Source organism: Plecotus auritus (assembly GCF_963455305.1).
Source record: "Plecotus auritus genome assembly, chromosome: 5".
NCBI classification, from domain to species: Eukaryota; Metazoa; Chordata; class Mammalia; order Chiroptera; family Vespertilionidae; genus Plecotus; species Plecotus auritus.
Window position 1 is genome coordinate 65,415,754 of NC_137776.1, and position 27,198 is coordinate 65,442,951.

A 27,198-nucleotide genomic window follows, 5' to 3' on the forward strand; every position below is an offset into this window, starting at 1 on the left:
TATCCTAGAAAAGGCCAATAAATATAACGAGACCCTCGAAGATATGAAAAAGGACCAACTAAAAATTAAACATACACTGACTGAAATAAAAAATATTATACAGAGACCCAACAACAGACTAGAGGAACACAAGAATCAAGTCAAAGAATTGAAATACAAAGAAGCAAAAAACACTCAACCGAAAAAGCAAAAAGAAAAAAAAATCCAAAAAGTTGAAGATAGTGTAAGAAGCCTCTGGGACAACTTCAAGCGTACCAACATCAGAATTATGGGGGTGCCAGAAGAAGAGAGAGAACAAGATACTGAAAACCTATTTGAAGAAATAATGACTGAAAACTTCCCCCACCTGGTGAAAGAAATAGACTTCCAAGTCCAGGAAGTGCACAGAACCCCAAACAAAAGGAATCCAAAGAGGACCACACCAAGACACATCATAATTAAAATGCCAAGAGCGAAAGACAAAGAGAGAATATTAAAAGCACCAAGAGAAAAACAATTAATTACCTACAAGGGAGCACCATACGACTGTCAGCTGACTTCTCAACAGAAACTATGCAGGCCAGACGGGAGTGGCAAGAAATTTTCAATGTGATGAATAGCAAGAACCTACAACCAAGATTACTGTACCCAGCAAAGCTATCATTCAGAATTGAAGGGCAGATAAAGAGCTTCACAGATAAGAAAAAGCTGAAGGAGTTCATCACCACCAAACCAGTATTATATGAAATGCTGAAAGGTATTCTTAAAGAAGAGGAAGAAGAAAAAAGTAAAGATAAAAATTATGAACAACAAATACATATCTATCAACAAGTGAACCTAAAAATCAAGTGAATTAAAAACCTGAGGAACAGAATAATCTGGTGAATATAATAGAATTAGGGGCATAGAAAGGAGTGGACTGATAATTCTCAGGGGAAAGGGGTATGGGGGGTTCATTAAGAGACTGGACAAAAATCATACACCTATGGATGAGGACAGTGAGGGGGAGGTAAGGGCAGAAGGTGGGGTGGGAACCGGGTGGAGGGGAGCTATGTGGAGAAAAAGGAGAAACAATTGTAATAATCTGAATAAAGATTTATTAAAAAAAAAAAAGAAAGGGAATGATAATAACAATAACACTAACAACGTCCAGGATATGGGGATTTATATAAAATAATACACACAGAGCACAATGTTTAATATTTGGTACATAACTCAAAGTACTAGCTATTATTATACAATAAGATGTTGTCAAGGTGCTTTCCTGTCTTGTTGAAGAGGTAGCATGTACCCACAGAACAGAGAATATAATCCTGTTAAAGCTTACTAAATTGTGTGAAATATGTACTAAGGCTAGCATTGAGACACTGGGATTTTTAATTTACCTTGTTAGACACTATGTTAGTTTCTCGGGACTGCCCTAACTAAGTGCCACAAATTGGTGTCTTAAAACAACAGAAATATATTATCTCACAGTTCTGAGGCTAGAGTCTGAAATCAAGGTATGGGGAGTGTCACGCTCCCTCTGAAGCCTGCAGGGGAAAGATCTTCTTTGCTTTTTCCAGCTCCTGTAGCCTCAGATGTTCCTTGTGTTGGGGCAGCATAATGCTGTTCTCCCTGTGTCTATCCACATCATCTTCCCTCTATATGTGTCTGCTTTTTAAAAAATATATATTTTTTTATTGATTTCAGAGAGGAAGGGAGAAGGAGAGATAGAAATACCAACAATGAGAATCATTAATTAGCTGCCTCCTGCACACCCCACAGTGGGGATTGAGCACACAGCCTGGGCATGTGCCCTTGACTGGAATCAAACCCGGGACCCTTCAGTCTGCAGGCCAACACTCTATCCACTGAGCCAAACTAACTAGGGCAGTGGTCTGCAAACCGCTGCTCACGAGCCACATACGGCTCTTTGGCCCCTTGAGTGTGGCTCTTCCACAAAATACCACGTGCGGGCGCGCACGTACAATGCGATTGAAACTTCGTGGTCCAGGCACAGAAGTCGGTTTTCGGCTCTCAAAAGAAATTTCAATCGTTGTACTGTTGATATTTGGCTCTATTGACTAATGAGTTTGCCGACCACTGAGCTAGGGCAATATGTGTCTGCTTTTGTGTCCAAATTTCCATTTTTATGAGGACAACAATTATATTGGATTGGGGCCCACTTTAAGGACCTTATTTTAATTTGATTACCTCTGTAAAGACCAAACTGCCAGAAAAGGTCACATTCTGATTTACTGGGGGATGGACTGCAACATATCTTTTTGGGAGGACACAATTCATCTAAGAGATGTAATCCTTATTCAATCTAAATTCATGCACTCTCTGAATTCTATTCCCAGATTCTTTGGGGGCCCCCACTTTTATTCACAGAGGCCCTGCTTTTAATAACAAGATTCTCTGTAAGAGTGGTTAGATTCTCTGCTTTCTACTTCTCTTCCTCCTTTCACTAGCGAGTCCATACCAGTCAGGCTTTTCTCCTCTTAATTCACTGTAACTGTTTCTTATCAAGGTCACCAATGAGTTCTGTGTTGTTATAGCCAATGCTCTTGCTTGCCTGATCAGCAGTGTTTGAGACAATCGACCAGTCTTTCTTTTTTATCGATTTTTCTCCTCTTGGCTTCAAGGATATACACGCTCCTGGTTTTCCTCCTGTCTTTCTGGCCACAAGTTCTCAAATCCCTTGACTGGTTCCTCATCTTCTGCCTGCTAAATCTTGGAGTGGTGCAGAACTCAATCCTTAGGCATCTATTTCTATCAGTACACATTCTCTTATTCATCTCATCCAGGCTTGAGGCCTTAAATGCTCATTGTACGCTAATCACCCCACACACAGTAATTATAACTCCAGCCATGACCTAGCCACTGAATTCCACACTACTGTATCCTACTGCCTACTCACTATCTCCACCTGGTTGCCTATTCATCACATCCAAATCTAGTTCCTGATGTTCTCCCCAAACCTGCTTTTCTTGTCCTCTTTCTTATCTGAGCAAGTGGCAGCTCCATTCTTTCAGATGCTTTAGTCATACCCCTTGAAATCAGGTTTAACTCTTCTTTCTCACATCCCACATCCAATCCATCAGCAACCCTTGTCAGATCTATCTTCCAAGTAAATCCTGAGTGTCACCATTTCCCACTACCTCACTGTTGCTACCCAGACACAAGCCTCCACGCTCTTTCTCTTGGAAATACTATAGCCTCCTCACCACTCTCCCTGCTCTTTTTTTCTGTCCTGAAAGTTGGAGATTCACAAATCTTACAACCAACCCGTCCACTCCACTCCTCAGAATTCAGAAAAAATATGCACAGTTGCCTAACTATATTCAAAACTATTCTAAGTTTCTCGTACTGCAAATGTCCACAATTCCAGACAGTGGATATTTTCCTATGAGTGACTTCATTTACCACCAACATCATTAACCTGGTAGGATTTTAAATGTAGCCTGCAGGTTTAATACCCATATTAAGACAGTTTTAAAAAGTATGGTACCTGAAATTTAGGAGCTTATTTTTTAAGATTTTTATCTTTATTGTTGAGAATATTACAATAAAAATGTTCCCCATTTCCCCCCATTACTCCCCTCTACTTGGTTCCCTCCTCCACCCCCAAGGCTTCACCATGCTATTGTCTGTATCCAAGGATTATGCATATATGCATATAAGTTCTTTGGTTATTCTCTGCCTGACCCCCATCCCCTTCCCTCTGAGCTTATTTTTTAAAGGATGCTCAGAAATTGTTTCAGATGTTTAAATGAAATTATGACCTATGTCCTCAAAATATTAAGTTACTTCTGTCATGTGACTGCCAAAAACACAAAATGTGTTAGTTAATAGCTGCATTCTTCTACTGTTCATTCTTTGCTATGGAATCAGAAAATAATAGAAGTGCCTCAAGTAGCTTACTTAGAATGCTGGTAACCTTTCTTAGCAATTATTTATGTCACCCATTCAATAAACACTATTGAATGGCTATTATGTGCAAGGCACTTCAGTGGGTGCTGAGGATGAAAAGATGTATAAAATCCAGTGAATATCTTCAGAGAGATCACAGACAAATGGAGGAGGTGGAGGAGTAAATAGCTAGGTGTAATCATAATAGAAGCGGTAGCTATTAGGTGCAACAATAGCACAAAGAATGGAATGATCCGCTCTGTTTAAATGCCTCAGGAAGTTTCATCCTGAGTTATTGTCTGGGATTTCTTGAAAAATAATAAACATGGTAATCTTGGTTACCAGATTTAAAGGGTACCTGTCTCTACCACACACCGCATGGAATCATAAGGAATGGAAACACCCTAGGCTGGGTGAAAAATGCCAGCTTCAAATGTTCCAGAAAGGGGGCTCTATTCTGAAGCTTCCTAAAGTAGATATATTCCGGAACCTCCTTATTCATTCCTGCCAACACTGGGGAGCAAAGTGCAGGAGAGGTTCAGGGCATGGACAGCAATGCATCACAAACCAGATTGCCGCGTGAGAGATCTAGTACCTAAATAGAAAACGCAAGATGGGGTGTCAGAGTCTTTAAGAACAGGAAGGAATTGAGGGGCAATGTGAGGTAAAGCTCTAAAGGCAGAGCAGTAATAGTGGGTCCTCTGGAATTGTAGGAGTCAGAGCTGGGCTCAGAATGGATATAGCCTCTAGCAGGGGTAGCAAACTTATAGCCTAGGAGCCAAATTTGACCTTCAGTTGTATTTGGTTGAGAATAGTTATTGTTTTCTAAAAATTACTTTAAATACTTCTAGGCAGGTCACATGCTCTCCATTTCACCACAGTCCCATGTGTTGTCTCATACCCCTTCAGAGAGGTCCTTAATGAGCCCAGGCTGCTGTTTCTTAAGGGGTCTGGGAATTGCACAGCTGGAGAGGGAGCAAGCCCCGCCCCTTAACACAGCCCAGCAATCTTCACAGGCTCATAAATCTGAATGTGTATAAATTCCAATGTGAAGTTTTTTACAATAGGCAGAATCAACAAATCTTGGGTATTGACTAGATCTGGTCCTTAGGAATCAACTCAATACTTTTTATAAAGCTGACTTTAAAAGGGAGTTCAAAAGATCTCAAAATAATAATATGAAAATAGCATCTGTGATTTTCAACTGCCTTGTAAAATACCTTTTTTTCCAAAGGTTCTGATTGTCAGATAACTCCAGACCATACATGCCAAAGATCCAGCACTTGAAGTGTCATGAATCTTATAAACCCCTGCCTCGTGTAGGGGACATCTATATATATAAAAGCCTAATATGCACAAAGTATCCCCTGGGGAGTTCGATCGTTCGCTATGATGTGCGCTGACCACCAGGGGGTGGCACGGAACAAAGGGAGGCCCTGGCCGGCAGCCACTAGGGACCCTACCTGTGCAGAAATTTTGTGCACTGGGCCTCTAGTTTATTATAAATTCCTTGTGGGAGGCAGAAGACTGACCTCCCAAAGATGTCCACATATGAATCCTCAGAATCTGTGAATGTGCCAACGTAGATGACAGAGGAGAATTAAGTTTGTTCATCAGCTAGCCTTGAGATTGTCCTGCCTTATCCCAGTAGACCCAATGTTATCACTGTGGTCCTTGAAAGTGGAAGAGGGAATACAAAGAGAGATGACCAGAGAGTGGGCAGCATGAGAAGGACTTAAACAGGCATGAGTTGCTTTGAATGTTGAGGGAGGAGTCTGTGAGCCAAGGAATACAGTGGCCTCTAGAAGCTGGAAAAGGCAAGGAAATGGATTATCCCCAGAGCCTCCAGAGGGAATGCATTCCTGCCAACACCTTGGTTTTAGGCCAATAAGACTTGTTTTGACATTCTGACCTCCAGAACTGTAAGATAATAAATTTGAGTTGGCTTACACCACTGAATTTGTGGTCATTTGTTACAGAGGGAATATAAAACTAATACACTCCAGAATGAGGCATGAGGAGATCAGTGTGGCTCATTTGCTACCATTCATGTTGTTTTAAACCAAGCTTAACCCTCTGATATTTATAATTTGGCATTTACCACAATCATAATTTTTTTATTGATTTCAGAGAGAGGAAGGGAGAGGGAAAGAGAGATAGAAACATCAATGATGAAAGAGAACGATTGATCAGCTGCCTCCTGCACATCCCCTACTGGAGATCAAGCCTGCAACCCAGGCATGTGCCATTGGCCAGGAATCAAACCGTGACCTCCTGGTTCATGGGTCAACGCTCAAACACTGAGGAACACTGGCCTGGCAAAATCATCATTTGTTTATGACATAACTGATTTGTTTCCAGAAGATAATGTGAAGTTCTTTCAGCTTCCTAAACCAATTGAGTGCGTTTTTAAATGGTGAAAGTTAAGGATTCCAAGGGTAGCTCTCCAAATCTTGAAAACCCATCACAACCATTTACTTAGTACTGTTTTGCTTGTCAATTGTGATTATGATCATAAAATACAGCCCCATGTTTAGATAGGATTTTTTTTTTTTCTAAGAGGAGAACCAAATTTTAAATTACATTGGACTGATAGATGTCTGAGGTTGCTACAAAGACTCTAGACTGGTAAAGTGAAAAAGGAATATAAAAGGAAGTCTTTTCACAATTGTTCTATTTCTATTAATTAGTATTCACAAAGGAAAAACACATTCTGACACCTGATAATTTCTAAATTGGTGTGACACTTAATGGGTTGCTGTAATAGGATTACCAAACATATAGGAGGAGCTAATTACAAGGTATTTAATTTGGAAATCACAACCATTGCAAAATGGCTCTAAAGCTGGATTTTTGGGGTGTTTGTCATAGACGGGAAGAAAAATGAGTTAGTTAGGGATTCAGTCCTGTCTCGTCTAAATTTTCCAAGGTGTATTCTGGTTTTTAGTTGTATAAGGGGAAAAAATTCAGTCTGGGTAGTTTTTAAAAACAAACTTTCACTTAAGGTGTGCCCCTTTTATGCTGGACCTGGTCTTAATGTTTTCTTTATTCATTTCTAGATCCTGGTTCTTCAAAGTGGGCATGGAGGACTGATGGACAAATTAAGGGGGGCACCCAATGGGAGGAGGCAGAGGGGGAAGGTGAGCGGCAAGGCAAGTGAGCCTAGGCTACAGAATTTAAGGAGGTGCTCACTCTCTGCACTTGCATGACCCTGAGGGTGGTGCCTCCATGAGAGAGAGACAGCCAGGACACACAGGTCAGGAGGCACTCGCTCTCAGGTCACCCACATGCTGAGTTGGCACTTGCACCATCCTGAATGCCTCCTTACATTTTGCACCCAGGGCGCCTCACTTGTCTCAGTAGCCTCACCCTAAAGATAATGATGACTGTAATGAAAAATATAAGCCTATCTCTCACTTTGAAGTCAGGTTTTGTCCCGAGCCTTCTCATGCATTACAGACCATCCTTCTCTGCCAAATCCTGGGCCATTAAAAAGGCTGTACAGAAGGTTTACCATGTATGGCTCCAGATCAGTCCAGAAATGGGCAGGTCCCTCCTTTGAACTATACCCCCCTGAGATTACTCTGGTCAAGGTTCTAGGCACACTCCTCAGAGCTCGACTCTACAGTTAGCTCCGATCTAAAACATACCTTCCATGTGGCAACAGAACTTCAGGGAACAGGATTAATTCAACTCTCCTGTTTCAAAAAACTCTCTAGTCAGTGATGATTTGAATCTATTTTGTACAGATAGAAACACTTACTATTTCATAAAATCTGTCCAAATTCAGATTGGTAAACTATAGATGTAATTAACACGATTCTTGCATCTTCTGGACATGCTGCCATTGCCAATTCTGCCTTTTATGGAAAGGGTCGCTTGCATGGAATGCCAGTGCCACATAGTGTAGATATAATATGGGTTTTGTTTGGAGAACAATTAATAAGCAGACACGGAACAGCGTGCACATAAACATTTGAACTCCCCTCCCACAGCTTAGGCCAGGCGAGGATGTGTGCATGTGCCAGGCATCGCCACAGCCCTGGAGAGAATGCTCTATGTATTTATAGGTCAGTGGTCAGGGCACATCTATATAATTGTGCAACAGTGGAAGCTCTCTGGTGAGGGAAGTGGCCTTATTAACAGGAGAAGGCCTCTGAAGCCCAGCAATTGGTCTCAGCTCATTTTCCGTTGAGCTGAGCCAGCTTTCTGCTCAGCTAGTGGAATAGGGAAGGAAACAGACCTCAGGAGCCATCCGTATTTGTCTCTTGCTAACAATAGGTCTGTTGTTCTCTCTGATTGTGAGCAATTTGAGAGGAAAGACAAAATCATATGGATTTTTGCAACTCCCATGGTCCCCTGCCTGTGGTTGAGTGCTTACTGCATATTTGTTGATTGAATGAATGAAATAATAAACTTCAATCAATGCTGCATGAATGCTGTGTTTAAAAAAATAACTATATGCTTTCATGGCAACTTGCAAACATTGGCTGTGCCTCCACGATGGCGAGCCACATATTTTGGCAGAGAACAAACCGGCGCATATGGTTGAGGGTGGCTGTTGTGTGTTCTTAATGTGGAAATTGGTAGCATTCTTTCTCCCCCAGCCCTTTTCACTTTTGTTTCATAACATTTGTCTCTACTATATTGAGAGAAGTTAAGACAAAGACCTCCTTTAGTTGTCAGTGCCTTGAGGTTTACAGCCAGCCTTCTGCCAGTGTCTTTCTACTGGCATGGATGGTGTGTTTGGAGGGGAGACTATTGAGGGTAAACAGTAGCGTTCATTTCTTTGAAATATTTTTTTCAAATATTGAAAATATCCTTCTTTTGTGTATATTTAGTATTCATAATAACAATAATAGTGATCATCATTCTTTTTATTTTAGCCAGTATATTTTGAACATTCACTCTGTCTTACAGGATACTTTATGTCACTTAATCCTCAATTCTTCATTAAACCCTTTGCCAGCACATTTCCAGACCTGAGTTCACCTTGGAGTCCTTCCAGGTGTTTGTTTTATAGTTATGCTTCTTATCCTCCAGTAGCCTATCGTATATATAGGGAAGTCAAACAGGTTTTACTGGGTCTTCCTAAAGCCTTTAGGGTTGACAGTCATCTCTTCATCCATGGTAGTTTCATTCTTTCATAGGAGAAAACTATGTCCTATTCTGGATATTCAAAGGGTGTATGATCAAAACCTCAGCTTTATAAATATTAACATTGTATTAGTGTTCCTACATACTAGCTATCTTCTTATTGAAGTATTTGTTTAAAAGTGAAGCTATAGTTGGTTTCTTGTTAATCAGAAAAACACAAACATATATTCACTTAATTAAATGTATCCACTTAATTAAAAAATATGCTGGTCATTGGGAAAGCTGATGATTGTAAGCCAGTTTCTTTTAAAAAAAATGTATGCAGTTTGATGAATTTGGATATAAGCATATACCCATGAAGCAATCACCACCCTCAAGGCAATAGACAAATCTGTCACCTCCAAAAGTGTCCTTGTGTCCCTTTGTGGTATGTTTTTCCTGTGGTAGCAACACTTAACACATGTTTTACTCTTAACAATTTTTAAGTGCACAATACAGTATTATTTTAAACCATAGGCACTATGTAATACAACAGATCTCTAAAACTTATTCATTTCACATAACTGAATTGTTATACCCATTGAACAACAACTCCTAGTTCCCCCTCCCCACCAGCCTCTGAGCCACCCTCCTACTGCCTGCATCCATGAGTTTGACTATTTTAGATACCTCGTGTACCAGTAAGTGGAGTCATGCAGTATTTGCCCTTCCGTGACTGGCTCATTTCACTTAGCATAATGTCCCCCAGGTTATCCAGGTTGTTGCAAATAGCAGGATTTTTTCTTTTTTCAGGATGAGTAATATTCCACTGTATTCTTCTGTCCAACTTAAATCCCTCATACTGCAAGGAGACATGTTTTCCTTCCCTCTGTCCTCACTGCAAAATTGCTGTTCCCCAGCACTTGCATTCAAACCATTCAGATTCTTAAAGCGTGCTCTTTAGAATTTTCTTGGCTCTCTTTCTCCAGATGAGTCGATCCAGATTTCTTTGCCCTGATCTGTTTTCATCTGCAGCCCTCCACACACTTCCTTGAGGATCTTTGCTTCCCTTTGCAGTGCAGATCCCTGAACTCAGGCAGGGCACAGGATGCCAGGAGGGCACCTTGGAGGGCCTGGTGAGAGATCGTGATTGGCCTTAACCTGCTGTTCCAACTGCAATAGAATCCTCTCTTCTTTGTTGCCAAGCAAAAAGTTGAGTTCCCTTTTGCCTTAAAAATAGTCCCTGCATGGTGTCTGCTTTCAAACTTTCCAAAGTGCTCAAGTTCACCACCTCTTCCTAAATATAATGCTCTGTATCTTATAGAAGTGGAAACGGGGAAATTAGCAGCAAATGAGCTCCTTATTTTTCTGCTGTTAATGCCCTATGGACCTTGAAAAACCCCTTTGCTGAAGCTGGGCTCTCCTGGTGCCTTTGTTCCTTCTCCTGCTGTGTCCTTCCTCGCAGCCTCCCTGCCTATTTATTTTTGACAGCAGCAAAGGCTCATCCCAGCCTCATATTCTCCGACTGCAGCTCTTTTTTCTAACTCACCACACCACGCTAAGCTTCCAGACAAAAGCCTCTTGAAGAATATTTGAGAACTTTTGATCGACATGTGATCCCTTTGAGAAACCAACGCAGGACGCTCTTTGTTAGTGGTGTCGTCTTTGCTAGCATCGCTACTCTACCTCAGTTTCTTTTATTTAGAAACTGTGCTGACCTGGTTGAAATATTCTTAGCCCGCATGGGCGGACAGCTGTGCCTGGCAATTGAAGCAGGCAGCACCTGCTGTGCTCTCCTGGCTGAGGCCAGGAAAGGAGGCTGCCAGCCAGCGGTCACACGGGAGATGGAGGAGACCTGAAAAGTGGTCGAGAACGTTAACCAATCTTTAAGCAATTTTTTCTGATTTGCAATCAAGTCAGTATTTGACTTAGAAAAGCATAGACTAAATACAATATGGTGTCCTGAATTGGATACTGGAACAGAAAAAAGGACATTAGTGGAAAACTGGTGCAATCTGATACCTGGAATTTGGTTAATGGTAACATGCCAATGTTCGTTTCTTCCTTTTGACAAATGATCACGGGTATGTAAGATGTTTACAGAAGGGGAACTGGGTGAAGGGAATGTGGGCACTCTCTGGACTACCTTGCACCTTTTCTGTAAATCTAAAATGATTCCAAAATAAAAAGTCTATTTTAGATGGCCCCAGCTCAGCCCCAGACCCGTGCCCCCCCCCACCCCCCTCACACCCACACAGACTGTATCATATGCACTGGATGGAGTCAGGTAAACAGAGGCAGGAGAACTGTCACACTGAACTCGGAAGCACAGCACTTTCCCTTGACCCCTTGACCTTCCTTCTCTGCCAAGCCCACTTCTACTTTTTGAGCTGCCCATAAATTTAAAATTAAAAAATGGAAAATTAGTGTAAAAAACATTTATTTTAAAAGATAGCATATTTTTCTCTAGGGAAAAAAAATTGTCATTTACATCTATTTCTTTGGTGGCTAGTATATTAAGGACCTGATTCAAGGAAAAATATTACCATAAAATACAGTTGTATTTTCATTGTTTAATTGTTGAGGCTATAACTCATCTATATCCCTGATGAAAATATATGATTATATATTAGTTCTCTTGTGCTGTTTTTCCTACCTTCTGTTCTCAGCTTATCCACAAATTATTTACTCATGTACATGTTCCCTCATTCAGTAAACATTTATAAAACCAGTTACTGAGCTTAACCCTGGGCGGGGAGGGGGGGGGGGGGGAGGGGGGTAGAGGTGGGGGGTTGGATAGAGATGAATAAATCATGGATTTTGCCTTTAAGGACTGCACAACGTAATGGGGAATAAACATGCAGAGAGATAATTATCTTAAAAATCTAAATGCAGTGATGACAAATGAACACAGCAATTTTAATGGAAGCTAAGGGAGCCCCTGGGGGTCTCAGAAAAGCATCCTGGAGATAACACACCTCTTCTTCCAGGGTGAGGAGGAATTAGGATGAGTGCATTAAAGAGACACTTCGGGGTAGGAGTCTACATGATGTATTCAGGGAATCGGAGAGGTACAAGCTCTTAGCATAGCATGTGGGCGACAGCAGGGAGTGGTGAGACATGAAGTTGGAGGAACAGACAGGAGCCTGGCTTAGAGCCATCAAAATGCAGAGGGCCTTCAGTGGCTGGGCAGGACTGTGGATGAAACAGTAAGCGAAAGAGAAAGACCAGACAATTTCATCTTCCCCTTGTTGACCATCAATTACAGTGGCTCAAGCATTTCTTGAAAATGTAGCTGACCCCTGAAGGAGCAGATCTGGCCATGAAAGGAGTCAGTGGCTTTATAAATGGACTGATTATTCTGAGGCTCTTACCCTCTGCCCTAGCAGTTTACTTTTAGTGTTTATAGAGGTACTAATGCTCAATAATGATTGCCACTTGAACAAATCATAATACATAAGATAATTATTTTTACCCTGGTAAAAGGGTAAAAAAATAAATATTTGATTTTTATTCATGGGGCAACCAATGTCTTTAATTACTTCTCATTTTAAAAACTCATGATGAAATATGAGTTCTTATTTAAAGCTGATAAGCTGCTGCTTTTTAATGTTTTCTTACACTATTGATCACATTTGAATTGAGAACTTCTAAGAATAAAAGCACATCTGAGTAGTTCTTTTTTGATACAGGGTCCCTTTTTTTTTTTTTTCAGAGAAAAGCCAAATTTTACAATTTTTGGAGGCTGTTGAGTAGGCAGATGATAGTAGTGTCTGTGTGTGTGCGTGCACCCACATGTGGAAAGATAGAATAAGGTAGCTGCTTATGCAGAGCTCAACGGAAACCAAGTAGAGTTTTGGCTAAACACCTTTTTACTTAAGGGGCATGTGTTTATATTAGGGTTTACACCCATTCAGATACGAGAACTTGGTACGAGAAACTGATTATTCTTTCAGTTTGTGAAGAGATTCAGTAAGAAATTATTTCAGACAGGAAATGGTCTATTTCCGTTCCTGGCCAGCGAATGATTCTTGATGTCTGGCTTTCCTTACTCTGGTTTCTCTGGTTGGGCTTCTTCAGATACCACGTCCTCTTGGTCATCTTTCCCTTGCTGAGGCCGGTGATGTTTCCCTGGGATGTGAAGAATAACCATCTGTTAGCTAAAGACCTTGCCCTGATGTAAGGCAACGGAACCCAATCCCCTTTCATCCTGTAAGGCATAATATTTGTGGCCATTTTGTAACATTATTATTTTCTTTAGGGACCTGAATTAAAGAGAGCGGGTCATCTACCCAAGACCTGCAAACTTGGCTTTGACAATGAAATGATCCATTCCTTCAGCTTATGGATTATTTTCTGCTGCTGTCTGCAGAGTTGGATTTTCAGCTTGAAAGACCAGTGCACATACAGAAGATGTGTGTTAGATGGACTAATACGCAGTGTGCGTTATCTGTAGTATATGAGAAACTGTGAATTGATAATTCCATATAATTGGCAAATGGAGTTAAAATGGGTGACAAGCAACTGGCTGGTGAGAACTCCAGTTTTAGGGAAGGAAGTGTCTGGGCACGGTGGCTGAGCTCTCTGTTTCCTCCTCCCTTGGAGAACGGGTTGGATATTTGAGGTTCATCTGCAGGCCTATATTACATTTAATGGCACAGCATCCTGGCACGCACTCATGCCGTGCTGAGAGGACGACAGCCAAAATGAACTGGCTCATGGTCCCACTTCATTATTTGATTGCAGACTATGAGGGGGAAATGATAGTATTCTAGTTCCTCTTTTTGGGAAAGTCTGCATTACATTTCAGAATGTTTCATTGCCAGATATTGCACAGCTTTCCTCTCGTCCAACCCAGCAAAATAAGCCTGAAAGCCAAAGAAATGTGTTTACTTCCATTTCAGTCATTAAGATGTCGCCAGTTGTTATTGTCCTTATGTTGTGTCTCAGGGGTCACTGACTTATGGGATATTTCTGGGTGTTTTTTTAAAAACCTGGTTCGTAGGAGAAAACAGGAGATTGAATAGCATCAAATTTATTATGACAGTAACCAACAGGGCAACTGGAGTTAGCATCCTTGTAGCTTTTGTAAATTACTCGGTTGTTTGTCAATACTAATGGCAGAGTTCATTACTGGATTTTGATTGGAGTAACAGTGGCTCCATTTCAGCAGATAAATACTGAGGATTTGAATCTTTAGTAAAATTAATGACAGCTGGAGGAATTCCCAGCTGCACATGTTATTGGAAGCGCTTAACTACCCAATTAATCATGAATGGATGGATTCAGTGAAACACGAAATTCAATCTGCTTTTGCAGGGGTGGTTTCGGAAACATTGGAAGCAAGCATTTTCCTCTACTGAATGTAACTCAGTAGTTGAGTGACTAGTAAAATGCAATGCATTCTTTTCTTAAAGAGAAATACAAAGAAATGTTTGTCCCTTCCTCCCTCCCTACCCTCCAGCCTTCCTCTTCTCCTACCTACATACCAACCTACCTACAGATATTTATTATACACCTACCATGATCCAAGCCCATGTTTGGGGCACAAAGATGAAAAAGGTGCAGTACCTGCCCTGGGTAGTTATTGTCAGAAAGATAGAACAACTACATATACAAATTATAACACAGTTTATGGATGGAATGGAGTCTGCCAGATGGACAAGGAGAGAAGAGGCTTTTCAAATGAGAGTCAACACCCTGTACAAGGGCAGGGAGGAGCCTCCCCCCGCCTAGTCAACAAGTATTTCCTGAGTGCCTGCTACGTGCCACACACACTGTGAGTTTAACATATTTGGAAAAACTTGAGGTGCATATTCTGACCTGAGCATGTTGGAGGAGAAAGATGAAAGATGAACTTGGCTGTTGCCAAGAACAATTTAAGATATCATTTTAATAATGTTGCTCCCAGTTTTGTTATTCTTTTCAAAATAAATGAACATACATTTTATTTTGTTTCATTTTTAATCCTCACCTGAGGATATTTTTTCCGTTGATTTTTCTTTAGAGAGAGGGTGGAAGGGAGTGGGGGGGGGGGAGAGGGAGAGGGTGGGAGATAGAGAAAAAGAGAGAGAGAGAAAGAGAGAGAGTGAAAAACATAGATGTGAGAGAGACACATCAATTAGTTGACTCCTGCACACGCCCCAACTGGAGCTGGTTAAGAGAACCCACATCCCAGGTACATGTCCTTGGCCAGGAATCAAACCTGCGACTCTTTGGTATGTAGGCCAACACTCTAAACCAGCCGTGGGCAAACTACGGCCCGCGGGCCGGATCCGGCTGTTCTATCCAGTTCTCTTGCTCTCCCCTCCGCTCCTTTACTTTGAATTTATATTAGTTCACACAAACACTCCATCCATGCTTTTGATCCGGCTCTCCGGTCCAGTTTAAGAACCCATGGTGGCCCTCGAGTCAAAAAGTTTGCCCACCCCTGCTCTAAACACTGAACCACACCGACCAGTGCAGCAGACATTTTCTCATTTTTGTTTTAGATTGATGTTGATTCGATAAAGAATAATGAGACAATGTTTCTGAGTTGATTCGGTACATGTTTATACCGAATCTTAGTAAATATACCAAGAAACATACTGAATAAATCACAAACTCAGCATAAGTTCAAGGGCAGAACTAGGCCAACTAGTGGCACATAGAACTTAGTTTCCTATTTGGAAACTTCCAAGTGGCTAGCACCTGGGCAGACAGCAAGAGAGGAATTGAAAAACCTCCTTTCTGAAAAGAGAGGCTATTAAAAATTTTTTAAAACCAGATAGCAGCAACCAGGGCTCAAAAGAACTATCTGTATACTTTTCTAAAGAAAATGAAGCAAAGTTTCATTCATCACAAATGGTAGGATACAATTTGATGAAAATTATTGTTTGTTTTTTTTTTTTATTTCTACTTGCACCTCATCCAGCAGAGATTTTGAGATGACTTCAAAGACTACATACAGCCCCAAGAAAAAGTTTCCAGTCTCCCTGTTGGTCTCTCTGGCCACACAGAACCTCCTAATGCTGCCTCTTCCACCCAAAACCCTCCCACCCAAGCACAGCATCCGCCATCTCCCCCAGCCAGGGGGCTGTGGACACCTCCTCCTGGCTCTCCCGGGGGGGTTGGGCTCTGTATTCACTCCACTCTACAATTTTATTTCCAGCCACTGCTCCTCATGAACCGCTGAACGTCTCACTCCCCAGCATGTAGGGCAAGGGGCTGCTTTCATGCCTGTGTTCGCACAGCCTCTGCCTACTCTTGCAATGCCTGGCGACATGGTTCTGACCCCAGCCCAGCCTTCAGGTGAAGTCCTAGCCCTGCCTTCTCCATGCAGCTCACGTGGCTCAGCCATTTCGGACTGACCTCCACTGTCACAACTCCAAAGGCCGTAGACCGCCCCCGCCCCCCGCCATGCTGTGTGTTTTTTTAATAATGTAGTTCTAGCACTGAATTGCCATGTTTCATTAACACATATCTCATCTCAACTTCACTGTAAATGTTAAAAGGCATGACACATGCCTTTTCCATCTCTAATGTCCACCACAACTCCCAGCCCAGTACTAACAGCAGAGTTGCCAAACTTCATTGTTCTCCAAACATTTCTGTTATTTCTCTGCCCTTTGGCCTTGCTGTCCTCTCTGGGGCTTTGGCTATGTAGCCTATTCCTGGCAACCCTGATAACACGCCATCTTCTCCCAAAGATCTTGTGTTCCTCCAAACAGAATTAATCTGCTCTATTCAGAACTGGACTTGCATTTTTTTTAAACATATTTTATTGATTGTTTACAGAGAGGAAGGGAGAGGGATAGAAAGTTAGAACATCGATGAGAGAGAAACATCGATCAGCTGCCTCCTGCACACCTCCTACTGGGGATGTGCCCACAACCAAGGTACATGCCCTTGACCGGAATCAAACCTGGGACCTTTCAGTCCGCAGGCCGATGCTCTATCCACTGAGCCAAACCGGTTAGGGCTGGACTTGCATTTTTGTTACAGCACTTCTCATGCTCTCCTTCATGCTGTGGTCATTTGCGTAACTGTCTGCCCCATAAGAACATAAGGCTAATGTCTGTGGGTCCCCACCTTTCCAGGGCCTGTATGCAGCGCTCTTTTGCATTCTTGGCCTGTTATTAGGAGAGAACTCCTAGTGTTTGTGTCTACATTTGCCCTAAGTTTCCTATTAAAGTACCGAGTCTCCCACAACCCAGAGCGCAGGTGTATGCAGCCCTGGAGAGGGGAGGCACCCCGGGAAGGTTGCGGTTCTCAGGTGGCCACCTCCTGACTGTGGTCTTCCTGAGCCTTACTGTGGTGGCATGGAGGGAGTTTATGTCCCCTAAAGTACTGGGGGAGGAGAAGGGCTTTCAGGATGAGCCCAATGAGGAAAAAGTTCTCCCACCAAATGGACATCATGTCTCTCATGTGTTGATAACGAACCCTATTTCTCTCTCGGGCTCTTGTCTTCACCTGGACTTGGGGTTTGCTCTACGGCTATTATACCCACAATGGAGATTATAGGACCATGGCACTCAAACATTTGTTAACTTATTTCCAATCCAGCCATTTGAATTATATATGCATATGATTCACGAATTTTTTCCTTATCTATTAAGAAACAGAGTGATAACAAAAGACCTATTTTAATAAATTCACCAGAGCTTTAGAATGGGAGTGCTTTTTAAAAAAAAAAAAAAATTAAGCAGGTATTTCAAGGAAGCAAAAGGAGCAAGAAAATAGAAAAAGAAAACATAGCTAAGTAAAGTGACTGCTACCTTATTTTCCTGATTGAAATGACATAAGGGCACACTCTGTGGCCAGAGAGCTCACGTTCTGACTTTGGAAGGGAAAAGTGTCTTGTCTCTTGGATGTGACTCTGAACCCATTTAGGAATCCAGAGGTCACTGATGGGTTGGCTGGTCTTGTTGGCAGGTCTGGCCCTTAAACCCACGGGGTGGGTCAGGTAGGAGAGGACATGACTGTGTTCTGGGATTGGGGACTGCCCAGAGCCCTGGCCATCTGGACATGGCCCCTGGAGTCTTAAAGAGGAGGGCTCTGACATCAGTCTGGGCCAATGGGCATGTCCTTGGAGCTGCCACACAGTTCAGAGTGGAGAGTGAGTCAGCACCACAGGCCAAGGACAGCAGTTTTCTTCTTTGCTGCTCTCTAAAAAAAAACAAAACTGATCATCTTCAGGTTATTCCCAAAGAGGCAATGCCTCCTGAGTAAACACAGCTTTTTTGCAGGCACAAAAATTATGGAGGAATATACAACCTGATTCCTAAATTTCATTTTAGCCAATACCTATAACTGTCCCTATCAAAGTTCTTACTAGAGCCTTTAATGCCTCTTCACCTTGATTAATTCAAGCTTTACATTTACCCATTTTTTTAGGGAAGGGTTAAAAACAGCAAATTGGGCTCACCCAAACACAAAGGGCCAGGATAAGCCATGGAGTCAGCATGCTTGCTAGCCAGCCTTGGGCAGTTCTGCTGCCAACTGCTTACGCTCTTTGCCCTGAGTACTGAATCTTCATAGCAGTTTCATAAGTTAATATGCTCCTTTTCAGAAAGGAAACTGAGCATAGAAAGATTGTCTTGTCCAAAAGCAAACATCTAGTGAGTGGCAGCTTAGGATCGCAGCCCAGGCATTCTAGCCTCAAAGCCCAACTCAGAACTGCTTATTCGGGTCCAGATCTCATGTGAATAATCAATTCTTTCTCCTTATGTTTCCTAATGAAAAATAAAGGTGATTAGAATAGATCATAGTATCTCTCCCAGACACATTCTAAACAATAATTGTATCTTCTAACATTTTTTTCGTTTGGTCCAAAAGTTTCTATCAACAACAAAAATGAGCAGGTGTGGCTTTCCTCTCTGACCACTTTGGAGATATTAATGAGCCAATGGGTAGGCCTGAAGGAATGGAAGAGAAAATTTACAAGTTTGATAGTTGCATCCTTAGTATTAGTTGATTGTATGTACTTTCATGCCAGCTCAAATGCATACCCCATCACCAAGTACTCGAAGACCGAATTGCTGGCACTATGAAGACATCTTTAAGTGCAGACCTCAGAGGAATCTTTGAGATCATTCAGGAGATGCTCCTGCCTCAGATGTAAACCTTGGCTTCACCAGTTAATGGCTGGGTGATTTCGGGAATGCAGCTTGACCCTCTGTGATATCTCAAATGAGATGTGGAGAGAAATCAAGTGAATGCACTGGAGAGAATATAGCATGCTCAGTAATTGTCAGTTCAATCTAAATGCAAAGAGAGTGAGAGAGAACAAGACATAGAGAGGGGAGACGGGGAGAGGTTGATTTTATTTTCTTTATGCCTCCAGCCTCGGTCATTTGCTCATGCAGCGCCTTACCAGCACCTCTTCTGGGCTTAGTTATTAGCTGTTAGCAAGTGCTGTGGAGTCAGTCAGTCATGAGTTCCCCACATATCACCGGTTGCATAACCTTGGGCACATTATTGGTGTCTCTAAGCCTTGTTTACTTCAGGGTGGATAATGAACTCTACCTCTTTAAGTTTTTAGTGACTAAATTAGATAATGTCTGTAAAGTGCGGTTTTATTCCAATTAAAGCCCCATTACTAGTTCCAAAGGTTGAGCTAAGAATAAGTTCTTTTCCTCTAACCTAATGAGCTCTAACACAGAATTATTAGATGGGAGTCAAGCTCGCTTTCATCTCCTCCCACCTCAGAACTCACTGGAGAGGAAGGACACTACTCCAGGGAAGGGTGTGGGCTCTGGCCATTTGGGACTGCAGATGGGTTGGTCCATGCCGATGGGGAGGGCTGGGCCCTGTGTAGTAGGTATCAAGGCCCTGAAAACCTAAGGAGGGAGAGCGAACACAGCAGCCTAAGGACAAGTTTGGTGACACAAGCTGCAGAGAATTCCTTCTTCTGTGGAGATAAGATAACGAGGGGTGGGCATGGCTCTTACCTAGAGAGCAAGTACTGTGTGTGTGCACAAGGGACCCACCATTCCTCTCAAATATCCTCAAATTAGTCACTGTCCTGTGATTCAGAAATAGCCTTTGTACCTAAATTACACTACTACACTAAGTTACATCATCATATTTGTAACCTAAGTCCTACAGACTTCATAAATATAGGAGATTGTCTGGGGACCAAAGAGAAAAACTCATACTAACCAGCCTCTGTTAGGGCCCCAGGCCTTTCACAGGACAAATTCTTCTCCCAAGATCACAGTGACTAAAAGTGTTTAACATTAACCATGGGACATAGTACGTGCTCAAAAAATGATAGTGGTTATTTTATTATGATGATGATTTTTATATTATAACTAGAGGTCCGGTGCACGAATTCATGCGCGCGGGGGGGGGGGGGGGTCCAGTGGGCCTGCCCGGATGGGGGCCCATTGAGCCAGGCCAGCCGGGGGGAGGGGCCGCTGGTGGTTGGCCAGCCAGCCCCAACCCCGATTGGGGTGTTAGGGGGTGCTGATTGGGGCCTGGATCAGGCTGGTTGGCTGCCGCAGTGCAGTGCGCGTCATAGCCACCGGTCATTCCCGTTGTTCTGGTCGTTCCGCTGTTGTGGTTGCTGGGCTTTTACGTATATAGATGATCACTAATATTTAATGTTACCTATCAAAATTATCATTTTTGGTTAATACAGGTAATTTCAAGCTACATAAGTCTTTGTTTAAAAAGTACACATTTATTTACATTACATATACTTTTGTTTAAGAAATGAAATAGGGATCAACCCTTTTTCTCTCAATTGGCTATTTAAGTTTCCCAACATTGTTTGTTGAATAATCACTCTTTTCCCATTGATTTGAAATGTTTCCTTTATCATATTTTAATTATCAATATATATGGGTTGACTTGTGGATTCTTATTTCGTTGATCTGTGCCAGTACCAAATATGGTTAATATCTATAATTTGGTAACATTTTAATATGTTAAAAGGACTAATTCGTCTTCTTTATTCTTTTTTAAACATTTTTCCTGAGACATTTTTGAATATTAATTTTTCCAAGTCGACTTTTCTTTCATATTGTTAAGTAACATTGGCTTTGTTGTTCACTGTTCTTTCTTACATGGTTTCCAACAACACCTGAAGGCAGGAGGTGTGTACTCTGTTTGGGTGAAGTAGGGGCATTCCAGGGCACTCCATTTACCTTTCTCTCCTCTCTCTGAGACCTCCCCATTCACTGTTTCATTCCATAAATTATTTTGAACTTCTATTAGGTGCAAAACTTTGTTCTTGGTGCTCTGAGGACAGTAACAGCGGAGAAGACATGACCTCCCCCTGACATGAAGCAGACGCTTCACTCTGACTTCCATGATCTCGGCAGCCGTCTCTGGGGAAGCATTTCTACTCCTGATGACACACCTGGATGCCTTGAGCTGTCAACCTGCATTCCCTCAATGAGAAACTTGAAATAGAAATTATTTCCATAGGTAGTTTTCATCAACCAACCAATTTCCGAGGCTACATAAATGACAGGAGAGGTACAAGTCCTTTCCTTACTTCCTTCTTCTCTTCTAAACCAACCTATGCTATTCCTCATATGCCAGAAGGGAAAGTCTTTTTTTTTTTTTTTTTTTTTTTAAGACACAAATGATTGCGTGAAGCTACTTTTAGGAGAAACATATCTACTATTACCATATCTCTACTATAACCCTCAAGAAAATATATTTTGGAGCCTTTGGAGAGATTGAAAATATTGAACTTCCCATGGGTACAAACAAATGAGAGAAGAGGTTTTTGTTTTATCACATAGACAGATGAGGAGCCAGTAAAGAAGTTGTTAGAAAGCAGATATTATCCAATTGGTTCTGGGAAGTGTGAAATCAAAGCTGCCCAATCCAAAGAAGTATATAGGCAGCAACAGCAACAACAAAAAGGAGGAAGAGGTGCTGCAGCTGGTGGAAGAAGTGGTACTAGGGGTCGAGGCCGAGGTCAGGGCCAAACTGGAACCAAGGATTTAATCACTATTATGATCAAGGTTATGGAAATTACAATAGGGCCTATGGTGGTGATCAAAACTATAGTGGCTATGGCGGCTATGATTATACTGGGTAAACTATGGGACTATGGATATGGACAGGGATACGCAGACTACAGTGGCCAACAGAGCACTTATGGCAAGGCGTCTCGAGGGGGAGGCAATCACCAAAAACAATTATGAGCCACATTAAAGGAGGACATTGGAGAAAACAGGAGGAGACTGCTAAAGTAACCCATCTGCAGGGCGACATTGAAGATTGATTGGTCTTCTGTTGCTCTACGATAATTATTTTGTAAAAGATATTCCTTTATTCGAGGGTCATAGAAGTCCACATTTACAAGAAACTGTTAGGTGCTTCCTCTTTAAGCAGCTCTGCATCTCCCAGCAGCACATTCAGAATTTCCTGAGCAAATACTGTCATTTCCTTTTTTAAAAAATATATATGTTTATTTATTGATTTCAGAGAGGAAGGGAGAGGGAGAGATAAAAACATCCATCATGAGAATCATTGATTGGCTGCCTCCTGCACGCCTCCCACTGGGATTGAGACCACAACTTGGGCATGTGCCCTGACTGGGAATAGAACCGTGACCTCCTGGCTCATAGGTCAAAGCTCAACCACTGAGCCACACAGGCTGAGCCTGCCATTTCCTTTTTAACATCTGTGCTGAAACTAGAATTAGTGCAGCTTGAGCTGCTGTGCTTGAATGAAGGCCTTGTGCTGGGGCTAATGCTTACAGGTGCCAACCAGGTGTAGCCACCCAGGCACTCACCTGTGTCACATGGATTGGTCAGAAGCTCTCATTAAGCTTTCACCAGGCAGTGCTGGTTCCCGAGGTGGCTGCTCCACGTCCCATGATATTATTCTACACCTGTACATAGGAAAGCTTGACTGCTCGAGGCCAGCAGGTGGTCACTCACTGTTCCTTTCCAGTAGGAGAGGGAGCTCCATGATCTCACCACTGGACCATCAGGATAAAGTTCTTACTGATGCCAAGATGCTGTTTCCATTCAGTCTCATGGAAGGGTTTTGATTTATTGCTAATTGTTTTCATTGATGTAGCACCTCTAACATACTTATCCAATATTAGTAGTTTTTGCCAGACAGCATCTCTATAAAGTAATCTTTGTCTTTGATTCATTCCCAGTGTATTAGGTTGAACCATATGAAATTGCAATTCTTATAGTAACCCGATATAGGATCTGCTTCCTGTTACCACTCTGACCACTGATTTAACTTGCAAATCTGCCCTTAACCTCCATTTCAACCTCTTTTTCCCAAGTGCCTAAATGGCCATGGCTGACACAAATTTCCCTTCCATCTCCATCTGGGCCTTTTTGTCACCTCATTTCTCTCTCTCTCTCTCTCTCTCTCTCTCTCTCTCTCTGGGCCTTTTTGTCACCTTGTTTCTCTCTCTCTCTCTCTCTCTCTCTTTCTCTCTCTCTCTCTCTCTCTCTCTCTCTCTCTCTCGTCTCTCTGGTAAAAGTATAGATGGTGTACAATATATATTAGTTATGTTAGTTTCAGGTAAACAGTATAGTTATTTGACATTTTATGCCTTATAATGGTGATCACCCCACTAATCCTAGCAATCATCTGTCACCATGCAAATGTCACCTCCCTCTTTATACAGTGAGGTCAATTGAAATTCTTCTGCTCTTATGGTATCTCCATTAATGAGTTTCCTTTAAAGACCCATTCATGGAGATACAGCTGGAAAGAAATAGTATCTGAAATTGGGCAGTTATAGCAATTGCCAAACTAGTCAACATAACAAGGAGGGTAAGGTTGGCTAAGTTTCTCAATGAATATTACTTCATTTTAAATAAATTATATAAAACAGTTCTAATAGAACCCATTAATTTGGATTCCACTAATGAGATAATTCAGACAAAGCCTGTACTGTTTTAAGCTCTATTTTTCTATATAATTACTAGAGGCCTAGTGCACAGATCCATGCAACAGTGGGATCCCTCAGCATGGCCTGTGCCCTCTTGCAATCTGGGACCCCTCAGGGGATGTTGGACTGCCAGTTTCAGCCCGATCCCCACAGGCCAGGCCAAGGGACTCCCCAGTGCACGAATCCGTGCACCGGGCCTCTAGAATTGCAAATAAGATCTTTGGTTAATCTTTTCCCTCTCTCCCCTCTCCCCCCTTCCCCCTGAGATTCATCAGTCTGTCCCATGTTTCCATGCCTGTGTGTTGAGCGTCTGCCCCCTGGTGGTCAGTGCACATCATAGCTACCAGTTGAAGGGTCAAATGGTTGCTTAGGCTTTTATATATATAGATAATTTAATTATGAAAAAAAATCTGTATGTAAGCAGTATAAACACAATTGGAGGAGTTATCACTTAAGAGAAAAAGAAAACTCTCAAGGGTACCTTAGAATCTCTGACCAATAACTAAAAGGCTGAGTAAAATGCTATCATTGAAGCAGAAGTTCAAAGAAATCGCAAACAAAAATCTTGATAACCTGGAGATGTTGTGTGCATGTCTTTTCAAAAGCATGTCTTTTGAAAAGCAGTCTGCAAGTCACTTTCCATGATCTCAGATCGCCAGTTCTTTACCTAAATCCATCATTCCAACTTAGTGAAATGTTGGTGTATGAGCAATGTTAACAAAATATTGCAAGATGTCATTTTGTTTTACTAAAGGCAACTAAACTGTTTGACATTTTAATGTAAGTTTTTGCTTCAGATTTTGTAGAGGAAATTTAAAAAAAAAGAATCTAGCTATATTCCTGCCCCCTGCATAATGCCCTATGATAGTGGCATGCAGGGACGCTCCTACTGTCTGAGCCTCAGGTGCCTCATCTGTAAAATGGGGGTAATTGTGACCTACCTCATAGGGTTGATGTGATAATTAGTGATTTGCATAAAGCAGGAGATGAGTAACCACTCAGACTCTACCCTTCCCTTTCTGAACTTTTTGGAACATACTCCTTTGCTGCCCTAGACTAGTCGTTGTAGCCCAAGAACAAAACTTAGTTCAGTGGTGACTGAAGCCAAACTTTAGATCTTCTGCCCAGTAAAAGTGGGCTGCAGAGCTTGCCTTATTCTTTCAGCCAACATTTTTGAAAACCTCCTATTTATAAGAAACAGTACAAAGTAGCTTAGAGAAAAGTCCAAATAGTCATCTTTTAGGCATAATTTCAAAAGTTCTTTTTCTGCCTACGTGCTGGAATGTACACATCACCCAGGACTTTGAATTAAGGCATTGAAAACCACAATTCTTAATATATATATATATATATATATATATATATATATATATGTATATATATATATACATATATATATATACATATATATATGTATATATATATATATATATAATAAAAGCATAATATGCTAATTAGATCAGATAGCCGAACGACCTTCTGGATGTCATTCCAGATGTCCTTCTGGATGAAGCTGTAGGATCGGGCCTAAACTGGCAGTCAGACATCCACCAAGGGGTCCCGGATTGCGAGAGGGTGCAGGCTGGGATGAGGGACCTTTCCCGCTCCCATGCACGAATTTCGTGCACTGGGCCTCTAGTATATATATAGTTATAAGGTTAGGATTGCTAACATCACACCCAGTAAGCATAACCTGTTTCTTTCTTTTTATGTTCACTGGGATACATTAGTTTATGGCTTTAAAAATTATATATTATATATATGTTACATACAATTATATTTATGAAGAGACTTTCAGCAATTGTTTCCATTTTTCTTTTCCAGATTTAGTTGGTTCATTGGAGACTCCAAGATGTGACCTGCTATGGTGTCTGCTTAGTAACTTTTGAGGGACTGGCCTCTGCCGTGCCCTTTGCTCATGGGTTAACAGCCTGAGATTGGCTCACTCAATAAGTTAGATAGATCACCCTTTGCCCTTTTTTTATGACATGGAATTCTAAAAAACGAAAAGCTGATGAGGCTGCATTTCCCAGCTTTGGCCAGGGCTAGCAACCTTTGCATCTTAGTTCTGTCCTCTTAGCATCTGACATTATTTTCTTCATGCCATTTCCCCGTCCCAGATCATAAATGGTTAACCAGAGCTCTGTCTGGGCAGTCTCCCTGCAGCCCTCAGTCCATGAAGCCTGCTGCATCCCTTCCCTCCATGGCTCCTTCCTCCAGTCCGGCCCCACAGGCTCCTCTGACCTCTCTTGTTCTTCGCTCTGCACCTTTGTAACAACCTAGGGCCTTTTCTTTTCCTCTTCCTTCCTTCTCCTAGGATAGCTCTATAGCTCTTGGACCCAGTTGAAACAACACAAAATAAAAATAAATGAAAACAAGAAACCAATTCTGTGCCAAACCAGCAGAACATGTCCATGGGCCAAAGTTGAGCTTTTGGTGTTGCCCTCTGCTTCCCCTAGGACTTTGAGAGAGGCAGCAGCAACTATTTTCCATGTGCAACGAAAACCCGCCCTAAACCCCAGAGGAAACGCTGCGATAACACTGTGGCTGTGAACATGGCTCTCTCTCATAGCCCTCGGTTTTCCCCTCCGCCAGTATTCTTAGAAACAGGGAAGTGAACAGAAGCGTCTGCTTTTACATAGTTGGCAGTAGTAGAGCTTATTAAGTAATTTTGAAATTCTTACAATTTTGTTCACATTTCAAAATAAAGTTCATTTGCAGGAGTCCTTGCATCACTTTCTGGGCGCTCAGAGAGATTGAATGCCAGGGTTTGAAATGTCGTTAAGGTAGTTTCAGGAAATTAGCCATCTCCTCGTGTCAACAGTAGGTTGTGTATTTTAGCTGTTTGACTCACTGCAGCAGTGGGCAGCCTGCTTTCTTGTGAACTGTAGTCAATTACCTTCCCCATCACATGTTTTCAAACAAGGCAAGTGCCTCCTTCCTGACTGCCTGCACCCTAATCACTTTCTGGCCCAGACATTTTCTCACAGCCCGTGGCCTCCTGCACACATCACACTTTAGCAAAGCATCACCTGGGACTGACTCAAAACTGTTTTCATATATATTTCAGAAGCATTGTGTCCTTTCTCGCTGACTCTGGATTTTATGCAAGTATAACTGAATTTGGAGAAAATATGTCCTGAGAGAACTCTGTTTTAAAAGATTCAGGGTAGCGTGTTTGAAAGCAATGAATGCATCTGTAAAATAGTCACCTTGTACTTATTCATTTTGTGGGTCCAGACTTTTCCCCGGTAGATTTGTACAGGAGGATCTGGCTAACAAATGCATTTTCTCTGCGAAGGGCACTTTCCAAAGTGCTACACAAAGTGCCTGGATTTAGACACATTGCAGTTATTAAACCAATAGTGTATCATATTAGT

The 27,198-nt window shown here is 41.9% G+C and overlaps 1 protein-coding gene and 1 pseudogene across 7 annotated transcripts in view; both read left to right on the forward strand.

Moving 5' to 3' along the window:
• Positions 1 to 27,198, forward strand: part of CACNB4 (calcium voltage-gated channel auxiliary subunit beta 4) — a 243,023-nt gene that overhangs the window by 164,376 nt on the left and 51,449 nt on the right. The window lies entirely within an intron of this gene.
• LOC308249529 (heterogeneous nuclear ribonucleoprotein D-like) lies at positions 18,014 to 22,107 on the forward strand (annotated as a pseudogene). The gene is made up of 2 exons: positions 18,014 to 18,049; positions 21,551 to 22,107. The product of its transcript is annotated as a heterogeneous nuclear ribonucleoprotein D-like (transcript).